This window comes from Protopterus annectens, chromosome 8.part1, assembly GCF_019279795.1.
Source record: "Protopterus annectens isolate FY-2018-M chromosome 8.part1, PAN1.0, whole genome shotgun sequence".
Classification (NCBI taxonomy): domain Eukaryota; kingdom Metazoa; phylum Chordata; order Ceratodontiformes; family Protopteridae; genus Protopterus; species Protopterus annectens.
In genome coordinates, this window is record NC_056742.1 from 541888451 (window position 1) to 541907129 (window position 18679).

Below are 18679 nucleotides of genomic sequence, written 5' to 3' on the forward strand. Positions count from 1 at the left end.
AGCTATACCTCCTGTCCTCTCTGTTGTGGACGATGCATTTAATGATGTCTGCACTGCACCAGATTCCTTACCTCCAGCCCCTGTCAAACCAGACAGATTTTACAGGGTTCCAGACACTCATCACCACTTATACAAGGCCCCTCTTGCAGACCCCGAAACCATATCCCAGGGGCCTAAGACAGCAGCCTCGACCACAGCAAAAAACCCTATCCCTTCTCAAAGGGAAGCCAGGTCTTTAGACAGATGGGACAAAAAGGTTTACACCTCTGCTACTCTCTCAGCTAGAGCTTTAAATTGTCAGTTTCACATGATACAATACCAAGAGTTTATGCTTGATCAGTTAACTAAAAAGCTATCCTCTGATGACTCTATAGATAAGAAATATATATTAGAAATGGTAAATAACATACAACAGGTCAGTAACCATTCCTTAAAATGTGGCTATGATGCACTGGAGGCTTCATTTAGATCAGCCATGACTGGCACAGTGATAAGAAGACATGCATGGCTGAAGGAACAGGTCTTACCGGATCATGTTAAAGCTAAGTTATTAGATGCACCTATGGATAAGGCCAGTTTGTTTGGTACACCTGCCCAGCAGGTAATGAAGAAAATGGAAGAAAAGGCAAAATCTGTACAAACAGTTAAAGATTTCTTGCAGGTTCAACCCCCAAGGTTTAGCAGGAACTGGCCTGCCAAAAATGGGTCCTTTCCTGACTCCACAAGATCCCAAAGGGGCAGGAATAGACGTCCCAGAGGCAGAAATCAATCCAGAGGGGGTGCCTACAGAGGACGACAGTGGCAAGGTAATAACAGAGGCACAGACACAGCCACTGCCACTACAGCAGCACAGTGACTTGATTCTAACTCTGCCTACCAGGGAACAAATAGCAGCACCATTAGGCGGAAAATTAACCTTATTTTCGAAAAACTGGCACTATATCACAAAAGACAAGTGGATTCTGCAAACCATAGACCAAGGATACCGGTTCCACTTCCACACCTTACCAGTCAAAGGAGGAATGCCAAACCTGCCACCAAAGCAAAAAACAGAAGCCCTACAGCAGATAATGCAACTAACAAAGATGAGAGCTGTGGAAAAGTGCCAATAACAGAACAAGGCAAAGGATTCTACTCCAGACTATTCCTAGTTCCAAGAAAGGAAAAAGCTGGAGACCTATTCTCGACCTGTCCATCTTAAATACATACATCATTGTCCCAAAATTCAAAATGCTGACCCTCCAGCAACTTCTTCCCATGCTGGGCAAGGAGTGCTGGCTGGTAACTCTAGATCTCAAGGAGGCATACCTGCACGTCCCCATACGACCAATTTGCAGAAGATACCTCAGATTTCTTGCAGGATCAGAGCACTATCAATTCTCAGCATTGCCCTTTGGCTTATCTACTGCACCCAGAGTATTCACAAAATGCCTGGCATCAGTAATCGCTCACTGCAGACTACAGGAATCCAAATTTATCCATACCTGGACGACTGTCTGCTACAGGGGGACAACGAAAGCAAGCTGACAACAGATTTACAAAGGGTCATTTACTTGCTACAAGCACTGGGATACACAGTCAATTTACAAAAGTCAAGGCTGATACCATCCCAAACAAGGACATTCTTGGGCGCGGAATTGGACACAGTAAAACAAATGGCATTCCTAACTGCAGAAAAACAAAAAGAACTCCCTCTTTACTTCTTGGCACTAACAAAACAGAACAAGCTAACAGCAAGAAAAGTTCTACAGGCCTTGGGCTTCGTGGCATCCTGCATAATCTTGGTTCCACATGCCAGACTACATATGAGAAAACTACAGTGGTACCTAAAGAATTTATGGTCCCAACACAGGCACAGCCTAGAAGCAGAAATTCCTCTAATCCCATGCCTAAAACAGGAGTTCCTATGGTGGGCTCAAGCATGCCAGTCAAATCCAGGCCTACCTTTCCACAACTATCAAGCAAGCCAAACCATCACAACAGACGCCTCAGACCTAGGATGGGGGGCTCACATGCTGGACAAATGCGTGCAAGGATTGTGGACACAGGACCAGCTCCATTTGCACATCAACCTAAAAGAAATGCTGGCAGTAAAGCTGGCAATCCAAAAGACCATTCCTCAAAGCAGGACATTTGATGATAAGGACAGACAACACCACAGTCATGTGGTACATCAACAAACAGGGAGGCACTCATTCATACCCCCTATGCAGAATGACTTTGGACCTTTGGAACCTGGCGCTCAGCTACAACATCCAGTTACAGGCAATGTTCGTACCAGGAAAGGAGAATACTCTAGCAGACATGTTAAGCAGAACCACCTCGGATGCTCACGAATGGATGCTACACCCGGACATCTTCAAGGCCATCTCAAAGAAATGGGGAATGCCACAGATAGATCTATTCGCTTCCCCTCTCAATCACCAGCTCAAAAAATTCTGCACAAGGACGTTCCACCCACTTGCATGGAAAGTGGACTCGCTCTCCTTCAGCTGGAAAGGTCTGACAGCATATGCATTCCCACCTCTTCCCTTGATACACAAGGTATTACTAAAAATCAAGGAGGAACGTCCAAGGATAACCCTGATAGCTCCAAACTGGCCAAGACAACACTGGTGTACCCATTGCTGAGGAGCATGTCTCGGGACAAAATATGGCCAATACCCCTGATGCCTTTGATGTTAACCCAGAACAACTACAGCATCATGCATCCAAACCTAAAAACTTTGCAACTGACTGCATGGAACATCACATAGCAGCAACTAATCCAGAGCTTTCCCAAAGGGTTAAAGACATTATCCTTGAAGCCCGCAGACCTTCAACAAGAAGGAACTATGCAGGAAAATGGAAAAGGTTTGTCATTTGGAGTGCTGAAAGAGGAAAAGATGTGTCCAATATAGACATTGCTAACATTCTGGAGTATTTGGCAGAGCTTCTACATACAGGCCTGTCCTATTCCTCCATCAAGATACATGCATCAGCTATTTCAGCAGAATACAGCTTTGATCCACCTGTCTTTTCACATCCTTTACTCAGGCAGTTCCTCAGAGGGATCAAGAATGTAAAACCTCCTAGGAAACCACCATTGCCAGCTTGGGATTTGAACTTTGTGCTGGAAAAGTTGACACTCACCTTTTGAACCAGCAGCAACAGCAGACCTGCAGCATCTATCGTGGAAAACTGCTTTCCTACTGGCAATAACCTCAGCAAGAAGGGTTTCTGAACTTCAGGCCCTAATGGCAGTACAACCCTTCCTAATCTTCCACCAAGATAGAGTGTCCATGAGGACTAATCCTACATTTCTGCCTAAGGTGGTATCCAGAGTGTCTTTAAACCAGGCAATCCACCTACCTACCTTCTTCCCAAACCCACAAAACAGAGGGAAAGAATGCTGCATACCTTGGATGTACATAGACAGCTACGCTACTACCTGGACAGAACAAAAAGTAACAGAAAAACTGACCAGCTGTTTGTAGCCTATACAACAGGAAGGGAAGGAAAAGCGATTTCCAAACAGACAATCTCCAAATGGATAGGAAATTGCATACGATTCTGTTACTCCTTTCATGGAAAACCAGTTCCACAGAACATAAGGCCTCATTCTACAAGGGCAACAGCCACTACCACAGCCTTCTTACGAGGAGTGGCAACCAAGGACATTATTGAGGCGGCTACTTGGACCTCCGTGCATACATTTGCCAAGCATTATAATTTACCTCTGTATTCCAGATCCCGAGCAGGGTTTGCCACTGCAGTACTGCAAGGGATCCTATCCACACCATTATCTATTCTTCCTCCTCCCCTAGTTGGCTATGGTATTCTACCCAGTTGTTATGACTGCAGATGCATCCATGAAGGACATAGTACAGTTTTGTACCTACCATAAATGTAGATGTCCGAACTGGATAGCATCTGCAGTCAGGATTACTCCCTCCTTCCCTCTGTGGTACTCCTAGGGTATTTACCCTCCTAATAGCTAGCTGGCGGGGGGGAGTCTCTTATGGTGTATTTGTTTGTATATATGTACATACATGCTTATTTTTTGTGTTTGCCTTCTATCTTTTTGGAAACATTGGCATTTACCCAAAATTTAGCCTTCCAAGAGGGCAACTGGCATCTGGGGCAAGAAACACTGAGGAAAATGGCGTCGGCTGATGCCTTTATACCCGAAGACCAACAGAGATGACGTCGGGTGAAGTGCGACATCAGCCGAAGCCGGACCCGGACTTTGGAATCCGGCCGACCGAAGGGCTGCCTGACAACAGGACAACCCAGTTGTTATGACTGCAGATGCTATCCAGTTCGGACATCTACATTTATGGTAGGTACAAAACTGTACTTTATCTGACTCCAGGTAGCCCTCAGTCGGCCCAAATTCCAGAGTCTTGGGATTTCTGTCTCTGATGCTATCACCTCTTCAATGACGTCAGGCCATCAGGAGTATAAAACATGCAGCTGATGCCATTACATCAGCTTTTTTTGCCGGGTAGGAGCCCGAAGCAGAAGCAGTTTGCAAGTGCCGGTTGGCTGCTACCTGAAATTTTCATTTTTCGAGTTTCAAACCTGAAGTCTTCTAAAGCTAAGTACCCCATTGGGGATCCTTTTTTCTTGCTCTAACCGATGTCAGAAAAGTTAATTGTCTTGCCTGTGGAAAGCAAATGCCTCAGATTTTCATTCTTATTGCGTCACCTGTTTAGGCCCAAACCAAAACGTTCCTCGCTGTCAGTTTTGTGCCTTGTTCAATGCCTGAACTATTCATCATCGGGCTATCTTTGTCGCCAAATTCTTTCGCTCTCATTATCAGTATTCCAAAATGGCTTCGTTAAGCCATATGACTACCGATGATCTGAAAAAACGTAAGGATAAAGACAGACCGCATAGGTCCAAAACTGCCGACGACGCTTCCGTTAAGCTAGTCGCTAGTCCACCAGCACTCAGTGAGGCGCTTTCGCAGCCCCTGATACCCATTTCTACAGATTTGCAGGCCTCTACTGAGACCCATTCGGAGTCTGGTATGCCACGCGATGCTTCATTGACTATGGAACCTGCGGATGTTTCTACCTTGGATGGGTCCGGAGCCGCTATGCAGGTGCCGGCTTCTGAGGGTGTATTCAGGCCTGCCAGTGTTCGTATTAAGAGCTACTTCGTTCTTGACTAAAACTTCTGAATTTCTCAGGCCCAGAGTTCGCACTACGCCTAGGAAACCTATGACCAAAGTGCATTCTCAAGCTCCCATGCCTCAGAAACAAATGCTTAGAATGGCTGAAGACCTTATTACTTTAATTAGGGGAAGCCAGCCTTTCCCGTCTAAAAGACAAAGAATTGATTTTCCTTTTGATTCTATGGACCATGAGTCTGATGACTCTGACCCCTCTGATTACCAGAACATACCCTTATCCACCTATGAGGATTCAGATGCAGAGGATTCCATTCCCTCTGCCTCCCCTCTAGAGGACTTGGTGAAATCTTGCATACCCTAAGAGAGCATTTCTGCTGGGAATGCCAGGACTACCCTCAGTCAAAAAAAGAGACTCTGTATTTTTAGACATGCCTCAGCACAGGCCTCTAGCTATACCCCCTGTCTTGGATATTGTAGATGATGTCTTCATGGAATCAAGTCTTACCCCTGATACTTTACCTCCAGCTCCTAGACAGCCTGACGGGTATTACAGAGTACCTGACTCTCTCAAATTTCTTTTTAGAAATCCTCAAAACCAAAACGAAAGATGTATGCAAGTCTTCAATAACAAAAACCAAAAGAAAAGACTTGCAACGAGTGTCCAAAGGAAGGTCAGAAACCAAGCCCTTTAAGTAAGCACAAGCACTTTATTCACAATAACGCTAAAAAACAGAAAAATACGTTTTCAACAAAATCCAAGTCTTCATCAGAAGTGAACAATTAACAGTCATCACTGAAACACTTTTATACCTTTCCAGTTGATCTTCTGACACCAGCATGTTCGTCTCTTGTGTCACTAGCAGCAGCGCTTACCAACGGAGGTAATTCTAAGCAAAATCAGCTTAATGGAAACAGCGATGCTTCGCAAACTACCAAGGAAGCTCCTAAACGTATTATTGGATCTACCAGCACTAATTCTTCAAAAAACAATGTGGTTTACAGTAACGAAGAATTTGTGGATTTTCCTCGTCTTTTGCACAATACAGCGCCAGCAACCAGGGAAGAATCAAGGGCACCACTATTTGATGAACAGTCTGTTCCTCTTCCAAACAATCAAGGTGAATTTAGTTCTGCCAGAGGCAGTTTTGACTTTAAATTATTTATAGCAAAAGAATTCCCAGTTACTGAATTGATAGGTGCAGCTAAGCACCAGGACAGCAATGCATTGTCTTATAGAGAGAATTTAGATGAACTTTATTATTTATTAGAGAAATATAAGCGGCTTGGGTGTGATTGTTTGTATTTGAAGGAATGTTTGAGTAAGGAAATTGTGCCTAAGGGTCTTCGTGTTACAAAATTTCCTAACAATGTTGTCGAGGGTTCTGAATTTCATAGGGAACTTGTTAAAATTTTTGACAAATGTGGTTTAGAAGTTGTGGGTACTATACTTAAAGAGAATGAAAGGATTAGAATGTGCTTCTTAGAAAAGATTGAAAGGATTAATACTATTGTTACCAATGATTTATTGTTTCAGGTTGAAACAGAAAAGAAAAAATACAGGGACATCTTTTTTGAAGTAGAGGCAAAATGTGTAGCTAATTCAAAAAGGAAACATTTTAAATTAGAAAGAGATTTGAAAGACTATAGAGAAGGTAGGGCTTATCCGAAACCTAAACCAACAGCTTTCAAATACAATGCAGTACACAACTATAATGAAAATGATCCTGTGGGTTTTGCTCAACATGTTGAGTTTGAAGGGCAGGACAATTTTTCTGATTCTTTAGAAATTCCCCCTTTACGCAGGTCGGACAGGATTCGGAACCAGAATCCTGTCCGACTCCCACAATACAAACACAATTTCAGGCAGAATTACCAGTAAATCCTCATAGACAAGAAAATACACTTATTTCTAGGTATGGAAATATCTTCACATTAGATGATTATAAGATTTTCAACTACAGTAACATAGAATTAAAAGAAGAACATTTTTACCTCCTATCAAAAGGTTTCAAATTTATTCTTACTAGAAAAGCAAGTTTACCTAGATCTATTGTAGATTTAAAACTATTTCTTAGGAAAATGAATTTTTCTTTAATATTTCTGGAAAATAATACAGAATCCAGACAAATAGTTCCATTAAAGAGGAAAAGCACTGTAAACCCACCATTACACCCACAATTGAAAAACCTCGACATTATTTTGGAAAGAGAAATCAGGAAGGTTTTATCTGAGCACAAGATATTCCCAAATTTGTCTGTAACAGAAAGAGGAATACTGAATGAATTGAGAAACAACAAGAACATTAGAATTATGCACCCAGATAAAGGGGGTGGCACAGTACTGATGGATTTTATCATGTATGAATCCAAAATGAAGGACTTATTAAATGACACTGATAAATATTCACGAGCTTCCATCAATGAGGTTAATTTAGCACACTCAAAAGTCAAGTTATTACTCTCGACCTACTGTTAGAGGGATCTATTAGTAATGACATTTATAATTTTTTATTAAATTCACAGCCAAGGGTTCCATCTGTCTTTGGAATACCAAAGATACACAAGGACCCAAATGATCCCCACTTAGGCTCATTGTGGCATCTGAAGGGTCAGTTACAACCTCTTTAGCCAAATTTGTAGATGAGAAACTGAAGAAGTTGTCATATGATAGCCCAATAGTGCTGAAAGATTCATGGGATTTCCTTAGGTGTGTCAAACCTGAATTATACTCCCCAGATCTGGCCTTCGTCACTTTAGATGTTGTAGATCTGTTTGGATCTATCCCTCATGACATAGGGCTCCAGTGGTTTGAAGACAGTATGAGGGACAGTAAAATGTTTACAGTGAATGATTTTAGGAACTGTTTAACATTTATGGATATCATCCTTCATAACAATTTTATGTTTTTCAGGGGAATTTTTCAACAGAAAAGGGGAGTAGCTATGGGGGCCAAATGTGCCCCCATGTATGCAAATTTAATTTTGTCCAGATGGGAACAACTGTACATATCAAACTGTCCTTTTATTGGTTGTTGGTCCTTGTACAAAAGGTTCTTGGATGACATAGTTATCTTTTGGACAGATACTTATCAAAAATTCACGGAATTTTTGTATTACATTAAAAACACAACAAACTTCTTGGACTTTACTCATACTTATAATACAGACAACCTTACCTATTTGGATGTTTGTATTAGGAAGAAATTAGGTGGTTTTTCATCCAGTATTTATCGAAAGGAAACATTTTCCAATTCTTATTTACATTATAAGAGTAGTCATCCTCATTTTCAGAAAAGGAATCTGGTTAAGGGACAGCTGGTTAGGGTCAGCAGAATGACCTCTGGCGATGATGATTTTTTAACTGAGTGTGCAAAATTAATGGAAATGTTTAGCAAACGAGGTTATCCAAATTCCTTACTACAAGAAGTAATTGATTCAGTGGTTCAGGAAAGGAAAAATAGATTTGCCCCTATTCTTGGAAAACCTACCCAGGAGGTTAAAGGAACGAGCATTCATACCCAAGAAGGGAAAAAGTGGGATGATGCATACATTATGGATTTTTCCGGAGATGCAGGAGTGGTGAAACAGATTATAACCAGAGAATGGAATAGGTTTACTGAGATTTCTGATTTAGAGGTATTGAAAAATAAAACACTTACATTTATATATCGTAAGATTTAAATTTCAAACAACCTTTTGAGTTTGGAAAGGTCAACATCTCTTCAAAAAGACCAGGTACTTTTAAATGTGGTACTTGTCCACAATGCCCCTTAATACTTAACGAAGGTAGTATCTTAGTTGCATCAAGAGACAGGAGATTACCAGTAAATGTTTTTCCAACTGTAATACCAATGGTGTGGTATATATTGCTACTTGTAAGGTTTGCACTTCATTTTATATAGGAAAAACTGAGAGAAAGTTAAGAAACCGTATTTATGAACACAGTTACGAAATTAGGAAGCAAAACAATAAAAATGCCCTTTACAGACACACTTTGACTTGTCCGCAGGCTAAATTTCTTTTTTATGTTTTGGAAATTGTACCCAAGGAATTAAGAGGGGGCATGTGGGAGGCCAAACTTGAATATAGGGAGTTATTTTGGCAAATTATTTTAGATTCCACAAAACCACCAGGTTTAAATGATATGATTTCCATTTCTTCAGTTTTAAAATTAAGGGCAGCCAAACTGTGATGTGAAGTGTATAGCCACAAGATGGCACTATATACAATGTTTTTAGGAGATATGTTTAACCACATAGTAATTTAAAAGGAGATTGTTTTAAAATTAAATTAATTAAATGTAATTTTATGATATATAATTTTAATTTCAAAGTTTAAACTGTTGAATCAATATATATTTATTTATGGACAGTATTTCAAAACCATATATTTTAACTTGGAAAGTTTAACAAACGATTTTATGTATTTTATTATTTATACTAGTTCAATTAACTAATTTGATTAATCAATTATTATTCAATTTGCACAACTGGAAAGGTATAAAAGTGTTTCAGTGATGACTGTTAATTGTTCACTTCTGATGAAGACTTGGATTTTGTGTCGAAAACGTATTTTTCTGTTTTTTAGCGTTATTGTGAATAAAGTGCTTGTGCTTACGTAAAGGGCTTGGTTTCTGACCTTCCTTTGGACACTCGTTGCAAGTCCTTTCTTGTTTTTTTTTAGAAATCCTACTGCGGATCCAGAGACCATTTCCCAGGGATCTAAAGGTATTAAGGCTACTACAGCCAAAACTCTACCCCTTCGGACAGGGATTCTAGGGCTTTAGACAGATGGGGTAAGAAGGTATATACCTCTGCAACTGTTGCCTTCGGGGCTTTAAATTGCCAGTTTCACACATTGAAGTACCAGCAGCATATTATGGAACTAATTAAACAAAAAATGTTGTTGATTCCTGATTGTGCAGAAGATTTACAAGAGTTAATGCATTCTGCTAACCAAGTTGGTAAACATACCTTGCAGTGTGGGTTTTGATGCCTTAGAAGCATCTTGCAGGGCTGCTGTCTCTGGGTCTGTTTTGAGAAGGCATGCTTGGCTGAAGGAACGAATCTTGCCAGACCATGTCAAAGCAAAGTTACTAGATGCTCCATTAAGTCAAGAATGTTTGTTTGGCACAAAGGCAGAAGCTGTTCTTAAAAAGATGGAGGAAAAAGCTAAATCTTTGCAAACTGTTAAAAGATTTCTTACAGGTACCGCCACCTAGATTCCAGTAGGCCTTGGCCTTTGAAGAACTGGTCCTTTCCAGTCCCTCCCAGGCCTTCTCAGTCCAAACCCAGGGGCAACAGGCCACAAAGACTACAGTCTCAGGTTATGCACAGATGTAAATAATAAAGTGGTAAGCTACCCTCTTAAGGAAAAAGTTCACAATGACTTCTCCTGCATCCTTCCCAGCCATGTCCAAGTACTTGCAACCCTAGGAGGAAAACTCGCCCTGCATGCAAAAAACTGGGACTACATTACCCAGGACCGTTTGGGTCTTAAAACATTGTATCCCAGGGATACAGATTCTACTTCCATTCACTGCCATCCCCAAGTGGATTGCCAGACCTTCCCCCCAAACCAGTGGGCAGAGGCCCAAAAGCAAGTACTTTCTCTTCTCAGTATCAGGGCTATTCAACCTGTTCCAACAGAGCAAAGGGGACAGGGTTTCTACTCCAGACTGTTTCTGGTGCCCAGAAAAGAAAACCCTTGGTGCCCTATCCTGGATCTGTCAATTCTCAACACCTTCCTGGTGGTATCAAAGTTCAAAATGCTTACACTCCAACAGCTGCTGCTTATGCTAGCCAAGGACTCCTGGCTGGTCACCCTAGACTTAAAAGAAGCTTACCTGCATATCCCCATAAGGGAATCTTGCAGGAAATGTCTGCGTTTCAGGGCAGGCTTTGTGCACTATCAGTTCTCTGCACTTCCCTTTGACTTATCTACTGTACCCAGGGTATTCACAAAGTGCCTGGCTGCAGCCATTGCATACTGCAGGCAGAGAAACATTCAAATTTACCCATACTTGGACGATTGCCTGATTCAGACAGACAGTCAGGAATTGCTGCTTCAGCACCTGACATTTGTAAAAAGACTTCTAACTTCTCTGGGGTATACCATCAATGAATATTCCTGGGTGCAAGCTTGAACACAACTTCCCAGATGACATTCCTCACTCCAGAAAAGCAGGTTTATTTGACAAATTACTTGAAACTACTGGCCACCCAAACCCAGCTATCTGCAAGAAAAATACTGCAAGCCCTGGGGTTCATGGCCTCATGCATTCTGTTAATTCTATATGCAAGACTGCATATGAGGAAACTTCAGTGGTACTTAAGTCTCTGGTGTCAACATTCTCAGAACCTGGAAACGGTGATTCCGATCATTCCTTACCTAAGGACAGAGTTCTTTTGCTGGGCAGAGGCCTGCAACCACAACAAGGGACTCCCTTTCTCTCAACTTCCCGCCGCCTAAACCCTTACAACAGAAGCGCCAGACTATGCATGGGGGGCTCACATGGCAGGCAAATGCATTCAAGGCAAATGGAGCCCAAGACAAATGCACCTGCATATCAATCAAAAAGAAATTTTAGCTGTACAGAATGCTTTGACAACCTTCAAATACCGTATCCTTCCAGGGCAACTCTTTATAAAGATAGACAAAACCACAGTCATGTGGTACATAAACAAGCAGAGGGGAACTTATTCCTACCCACTCTGCAGGTTAGCCATGGCTCTGTGGAAGATTGCAGAAGCAAGCAGCTGGTGATGGCCACACTACCGACCATGCAGGGCTTAATAAAAATGGGTTTCAATCTTTGGAAACTCGATAACGAATCAATTTAGACAGAACAGCCATCGCTGGACTTACTCAATTTAGAGGTACTGAATTCGAACTTAGACAGCAGGATGGCTGTTTAGGTGCGCATAATTGTGATAGTTACGGACAGTATTTGCACAAAAACTCTGGGTTTGGCCAGGGAACTAGTTTTAAGGACATTTTAGAAAAAACTTATCAGTTTAACCTAGATATGGATGTGTTAACTGAATGTGATGAATTTAATGGCAACGATCATGGAATCACACTTACGCTTAAAGAAATGAGTTTTCTCTTTGAAAAAAAGTTGTTTAAACTGAAGCGTACGCAAATTGATAATAGTTATTTGAAAAGTTGTTTGGTACTTAAATTGTACCACAGGGACTTAGGTTGTTCAAATATCCTTTTGGTATTGACTACACAGAAGCTAATACCGAAATGTTTCATAGCTTCTTTGATACTTGTGGTCTGGGTCTTATTGAATGTATGATTAAATGTAGTGAAGCACTTTTACTGACTTTGACCGCAGAAACAAGCAAACTAAATGCTGACATAGTCATTGATTTATTATTTACTGAACATCAGAGGTTATATGAAAATATTTTGACAAAAATTGAGAAAAGAATTCAAGATATTTATTTTACAAAACAAAAGAAATTCTACAGAGATAAAAAACAGTATGAAATGGGAAAGGTTTATGCAGGTCCTTTTAAAACAACTAACAGAACACAAGGTTATGTACAAAAAGGTAATGATAAAGGTGGATACCGGGAAATTAATTTGGTCTCTGACAAGCCCGCAAATAATGATCATCACGAAGTTGAAGAAAACATTAGACATAGACCACTGGATGAACTTGACTCTTTTGGTGGTGAAGAGGGTCATTTTTTTCTTCCCAGGAGGTCAGAAAGGATTGCGAGCAGGAGCACCTTTCCACCAGATCCAGGACATTTAGACACAAATTATGGATGGAAAAAAGTAGGGAAGAAGATGATAGTTCATACAGATGACCATCATGGTATTCTTTTTGAATATAAAGGGTTTAAAATTTTCAACTACACTAGCCACAATTTAACTAAATTACACTTTAACTTATTTTCCAAGGGATTCAAATTTGTTAAGACACAGTATGGTGACATAGCTAATATGCTAGTGGATTTGAAATTATATTTAAGAAAATTAAACCTGAACATCACATTCAACCTGGGTAAAGATACTATTACCAACAACTATAAGGGGGAAGATATTTTAGTGAGACACAGTACATTTAATCCCCCACTACATCCCACCTTATTGTTGTTTGAAAAAGTTGTCACTGAGGACATATATGCAAACTATGTTAAAAATGGATGGCAGAGAGTACATTCTAATTTAACTGAGGAAGAAAACAGTTTGTTACACCAACTGCAGACACAATCTACTCTGCGAATTATGAAACCTGACAAAGGAGGAGGGGTGATTATTTATAACATAGAAGATTACAATAACGTTATCACTAATATTTTTAGTGTTACATACACCCCTGTCTCCATTAATCAGATACACATAGCTTACAGCAGAATAGATTCCCTACTTGAAGAATATCTACTAGAAAATAGAATCGATTCCAAGACATACAATTTTTTAAAACAACTGCATCCAAACATTCCTAACATTTTGGAGTACCTAAGGTGCATAAATCTTTACAAGCACCCCCTTTTAGACCGATAGTATCTGCAAGGAACTCTAAAACACATCCGTTGGCTGTATATGTAGACAAACATATTAAGGAGATTATTAACCAAACTCCTCATTTAATCAAAGATTCATGGGAATTCTTGAGTAAAATGACCCAAGACATGTGGAGTACGGATTGTATCTTTCTTACTATTGACGTGAAGGATCTGTTTACTTGTATTCCTAGAAGAGAAGGATTTGAATACTTTAGTGATTGTATTTTTAAACATTCTACCTTACCTAGGGACAGTATTCTTTTGGTGTTAGAACTTGTAGAGATAATATTGGATTCAAACTATATTCATTTCCAAGGAGAGTTTTATCAACAGATTAGCGGTATCGCTATGGGAGCCGCTTGTGCTCCCACTTACGCTAATATTGTATTGTTAGAATGGGAAAACAAGTATGTTTTTCCCTCTGTTTTTTACAGCCACATTAAACTGTAATTTGAGATTTCTGGATGACATTTTTGTGTTATGGGATGGATCTAAGGAAGAACTGAATCTTTTTATGGAATATATAAACTCATGTACACATTTTTTCTCTTTTACACATTCATACCACGAACACAGTATTAACTACTTAGATGTTACTATTTCAAAGACCTCTACAGGTTTTAAATCCAACATTTATAGGAAGCCTACTTGATGCAATAGCTTTTTGCACTATAGTAGTCATCACCCGTTAACACAAAAGAAAAGCTTGATTAAAGGTCAAGCAGTCAGGATAGCCAGGATGACTTCTGATTTTTGTGATTTAGAACGGGAAATGACCTTCCTGGGTAAATGTTTTATTGAGAGAGAATATCCTTTAGAAATGGTTACTGAAATTCTAAAAGAAGTTATAAAAAAAATGGGGTATTAAATACAAAGCCTTATTAGGTCAACCCCTTCAGATCTCTCAAGCATTTAAGCTGGAAAGAAATAAATACAATGCAGCATGTATTATTCAGTACAATACGTTTTCAGAGTCATTTTTAGATATTATCAAAAATAATTGGAATTTAATGAAAATTGATAAGGAGGTACATCAGTTAGTGGGGGAGCAACCTATTTTTACATACAAGGTGGGAATCAATTTTAAGAGGACTTTTGAAAAAGGAAACAAGGAATTTATTCATTATAAGGCTACTATTCCTTGTGGAGCATGTAGTGTTTGTGCATACATGTTCAGTGAGGCAAGTGTTACACTTAATAACAGTTTGAAAAGTGTGGTGAGATTTATTAAAGGTAATTGTAAGTCTAAAATGTTGGTTTATATGGCTTTATGCACTTCCTGCAGTGCATACTACATAGGTAAAACTGAAAGGGCATTTAAGGACCGTATTTATGAACACCTATACGACATTAGGACCCACAAAGAAACTAGTGCTTTGTACAAACATAGTGTAACCTGCCCTTTAACATTCATAAGATTCAAATTCGGTATTATTGATTTAGTTCAAAGGGATTTTCCTAAGGGAGGGGGTGACATAAAAAATGCTTTGCTATACAAAGAACTGTTATGGCAGCTCAGGTGTAAATCAAACACCCCACCTGGTTTAAATGATTATATCAGTATTAAACCTGTACTGCACAAAAAGGCTGAAAATGTTTAAATAATGTGTATATATATATATATATATATATATATATATATATATATATATATATATATATATTTACATTTGTATATATATTTTTATATAAAATAGACTAAATGATTAAAATATTAATTTTTTTGTTTTGTTATTGTACAAGATACTACATTGTGTAAAAATGCAAACAAGAATATTATGACTAAGTTCTTTTTAGTAAACATGCTTTATTCACATAGGGTAGTATTAGGTTTTTAGATATGTTTCTTTAAATATTAATTGAGTGTAATTAATTTAATGAGATTTTATGTATATAAGTTGTAATTTGTACCAGTGCTTTTATCTGATGAAGTCTAGTCTTTAGACGAAAGTGCTCATCCTTCGTGTTTTGTGGAAACTATAAAGAATTTTTATACCTACGTGGTGTCCAGGACTTTTATATTTTATTCGTTGGATTGGTTTGGTTTTATTTATTATAGTACTTGGTCTGTGGAACACAGACTTGAGCAACCAAGTGCACCTGCAAGCTCAATTCCTGCCAGGCAAACAAAATTCCCTGGCAGACGACTTAAGCAGAAATCAGATGGACCCGCACGATTGGAAACTGGAATCCAATTCATTCAAGCTTCTAATCCACAGGTGGGGGACTCCAGAGGTGGACCTCTCTGCTTCTCCCCAGAGCCATCAGTTGAGCAAATTTTGCACCAGAACTCCCCACAGCCAAGCATGGAAAGTGGATGCCATATCCTTTACATGGGAAAACCTCTCAATATATGCCTTTCCCCCTCTGCCCCTCCTCTCGAAAGTACTACTCAAGATCAAACACGACAGGCCAAGGACAGTCCTTATTGCACCAGACTGGCCACGCCAGCACTGGTACCCACTTTTACGCAGTCTGACAACAGTGCCACCCTGGCACCTGCATCAGAGGCCCTCCTGCCCTGATTATGCATCCTCCGCTACAAACCCTGAACCTAGCAGCCTGGCTTATTCCCTGAATTCATCACCAGCAACCCTCAGCAAACAGGTGCTGGATGTCATCCTTGAGGCCAGGAGGCCTAGTACTAGGAAATCCCATTCTGAAAAGTGGAAAAGTTACTGTTCTTGGAGCCAGTCTCTGGGAAAGGACGCAGCTGTGCCCACGTTACCTCAAATCCTAGATTATCTAGCAGAGCTACTCCACAAAGGCCTACCCTTGTCTTCCATTAAGATTCATGCCTCTGCCATCTCAGCTCATTACAATACTGAGCCACCCCTCTTGTCTTACCCTCTGGTCAAACAGTTCCTGAGAGGAGCTAATAGTTTAAGACCCCCAAGGAGAGCTCCCACTCCTGCCTAGAACATTAACTTTGTACTGGAGAAGTTCACGCTTTCCCCTTTTGAGCCTGCTGCTACAGCAGAGTTCAGATTCCTCTCTTGGAAAACAGCCCTACTTCTAGCCATCACTTCAGCAAGAAGAGTGTCTGAGTTACAGGCCCTTATGGCTTTGGAACCCTTCATTATCTTCCATGCGGACAGGTTTCCCTTAGGACTAACCCATCATTTATGCCCATGGTGGTATCCAGTGTGGCTTTAAACCAATCCATCCATTTACCAACCTTTTTTCCTGTGTCTTTCGGCTTTTCCCGGTTAAGGGTCACCACAGCGGAACTCCGGTCCGCTAATGATTGGCAGTTGATTTTTACGTACCGGCTTGCCAGGCCTGACACACAACCTTCAACGAAGGTACGCCCATTCACGCATGTCTCCACGCAGAAGACGCTCTAGCTGAGAATCGAACCAGACAGCGTCTTACTGTGAGGCGACAACGCTACCGCAGCACCACCAACCTTTTTTCCTAATCCTCAGAATAAAGGGGACAGGATCCTGCACTTCCTGGACGTGCACAGACAGCTTAGGTTCTACCTTGGCCAGGACTAAACCGTTCAAGAAATCTGACCAGCTGCTAGTCAGCTTTGCTACAGGAGCAAGAGGGCAAGGCCATATCAAAGAAAGCCATCTCGAAATGGATGGCACACTGCATCCATTTCTGCTACAAGCACCATGGAAAACCTAACCCACAGGGGATCAGAACTCATTCCACTCGGGCTACCTCAACCTCCACAACATTTCTCAGGGGAGTCCCCTACCAGGGACATCCTGGAAGCTGCAACTTGGAGTTCAGTACACACCTTCACCAAGCATTACCACTTGCCTATCTTTTCTAAATCCAGAGCTGGATTTGCTACAACATTCTTACAAGGCCTGCTAGCCAGCCCTAATACTTCTTGACTGCCTCCACCCTTCCTCAGCTTTGGGAATCGACCCAGGTGTGATGACTGCAACAGTGAAACACGAAGAACATAGTACAGTTGTGTACACTTACCATAAATGTAGATGTTCAAGTGTATTCACTGTTTCAGTCCTGGTTACCCTCCCTCCAGCCCCCTGACTTTTCTATACTTTCTACCAATCCTCTTTTTTGGCCATATCTTATAGCAGTGGTATTTACTTTTTACTGGAGGTGATCCACACCATGTAATTGCTTCCTATTTTGGGGACTCCTGACATCTGGGGCAAGAAAAAGTGATGTAATGGCGTCAGTTGCTTGTTTTATACCCCTGACGTCATGGAAGAGACGACAGCATCCGGCACAGAAATCCCAAGACTCTGGTATTCGGGCCGACTGAGGGCTACCTGCAAGCAGGTAACCCAAGTGTGATGACTGCAACAGTGAAAACACTCGGAACAGCCACATTAATAGTAAGTGTACACAACTGTACTTTTTATTACTAGGAGAACATGCCTTCAAATGTGTGTATGTGGATTCATCATCCTGGATTGCTGCTTTACAGGGTCAGTCATCGGGGGGGTTTCTTGTCTGAGAACTTCTGTTTTGTCCAGTGGCTTTGAAGACTTGGTGCCTTAATGCTACTTTAAGTAATGAATTGCTCTCTGGACCCTTTTCAGTCATCATTTTCAAAAAGATATGATGTCAGAGAAAAATGAAGCCTGTTCCACCACTTCATCCGTAAGTATAGTAGAAGCTATTCGCTACCCAATGTAAGGCAGAAGAAATGGCCTGAAGGGTGAGATGACCACATAAGAGAAGATGGCAGCAAGGTGATGAGGTAAGTCTTGGGGTCCTCGGTGCCCTGACCCCAGTAGAAATCACCTCCCTTTCTGTGTCTACTGTTGCCACCTAGCAGCAAGATGGGTGCTGATCATAGAGGATTGAGTTGTTCAGAATATTTAAAAAAAAAAAAAAAATTGGCAGGCCTGTCAACAGTCCCAAGAGACTAAAAATACTCTGTAGGCTCCCTCCTAGCAGAGATGTTAACACAGAGGGTCCCAAAACCTGTCCTCTCTGGGTAGCAGACTCCCAGAAGAGTTATGTTCAAAAGTTCTTCATACCCCAGAAAGGATGGATTTTGGAGATTTGTATTCCACTAATCACTAAAGTTTGTTTCTGAAGATT

At 40.7% G+C, this 18679-nt stretch overlaps 1 protein-coding gene across 2 annotated transcripts in view; it reads left to right on the plus strand.

Moving 5' to 3' along the window:
• Positions 1-18679, plus strand: part of USP10 (ubiquitin specific peptidase 10) — an 864697-nt gene that overhangs the window by 553922 nt on the left and 292096 nt on the right. The gene's annotated exons all lie outside the window — the stretch shown is intronic.